The following is a 1,204-nucleotide window of genomic DNA, read 5'->3' as shown; positions in this document are numbered from 1 at the left end:
TCTTTATGAAATTGGTCAAGGGAATCACTTTGCTAATGGACACAGTTTTCTCAGTAGAGACCTCCGCTGTCACGGTGGCCAGTGGCTTTAGGAGAGTGTTTACTTCAGTCAAAGCCTCTAGCTGCGTGGCTGTGACCATCGGCGGCGGATTGCTTTTGGTTGATTTGTCAAGTTGGCATTTCAAAAGCACTCTGCTTACATACTCGGACAAATGTAAAAACCTTTGCAGCATTTCATAACAAGAATTCCATCTCGTTCGTACCTCTTGAATAAGGCGGAGGGGTTCCTTGACGCCCTGGTCCAGGCCTCTCAAACACGCTTCTACGCCGGTCCACAGGCGAGGTAGGCCACCCAGCACACACGCCAATTGGGCGGCCGCGTGCATCTGCGATCCAACGGCTCCCTCTCGGTTACTTTGGCGCGAAATTCGTTTCCTAGCTCAGTGATTGTGGCCGGCGTCTGCTAGCGAAGGCGAGCGGCGGTGAGCCAGTGGAACGGGTGACGGGCGCGGCGCTGCACTGGCCTAGCGTCTCTGTCCAAGCTGAGACGTCAGCGCATAGGAAGCAGAAGTGCCGACTTTGAGAGCCGAAACTTGTAAAATTTGTTGGCTCCCGACCGGACTCGAACCCGCACCCGCACTATCGAGAAGCGGCAGCGCTATCCACTGCGCCACCGCTCTGCTGCTGGGAGGAGCGGTCCAGCCGGCACTCAATGGGACAGGCAGGGCAGCGGCCGGCTGAGTTCGGAAGCAGTCAATCAGAAAATGCGATCCGTGCGTGCAACATAGAGGACGGCCCGCGTAACAAAAATGTCAAGTAAGTCGGACCCGTGCCTATATCAATCGAATGAGAGGTGAGCCGCACGAAACTATTGAAATGGACTCGGTGACTTCGGCTGTGGGCACAAGGACCAGTCGAAGCGAGCCGAATGGGCTTTCGGAGGTGCGGAGCGGTTGGTTTTCTGCTCAGCGCCAGCTGCCGGCCAGTCGCCTATGCTTGCCATGGTGGCTCGCCGCGAGCCGCGCGCCCGGCCCGGAGAGCCACCGGTGGCTCGAGAGCCGCGCGTTTGAGAGGCCTGCCCTGGTCTGTCTGCATAGAGAGCAAGTCATTTGTGGCCACTTCACTGCACTTGAAAAAGCGCACAACTGAGATTGTAGAGCATGCAGTTGGCATACGAGGGCACTTGAAAAAGCGCACTATTTTTT

This window comes from Frankliniella occidentalis, unplaced genomic scaffold, assembly GCF_000697945.3.
Source record: "Frankliniella occidentalis isolate FOCC.00 unplaced genomic scaffold, Focc_3.1 Scaffold305, whole genome shotgun sequence".
Taxonomy (NCBI): Eukaryota; Metazoa; Arthropoda; class Insecta; order Thysanoptera; family Thripidae; genus Frankliniella; species Frankliniella occidentalis.
The sequence above is the reverse complement of the archived record's forward strand: the minus strand, read 5'-3'. Positions refer to the sequence as shown.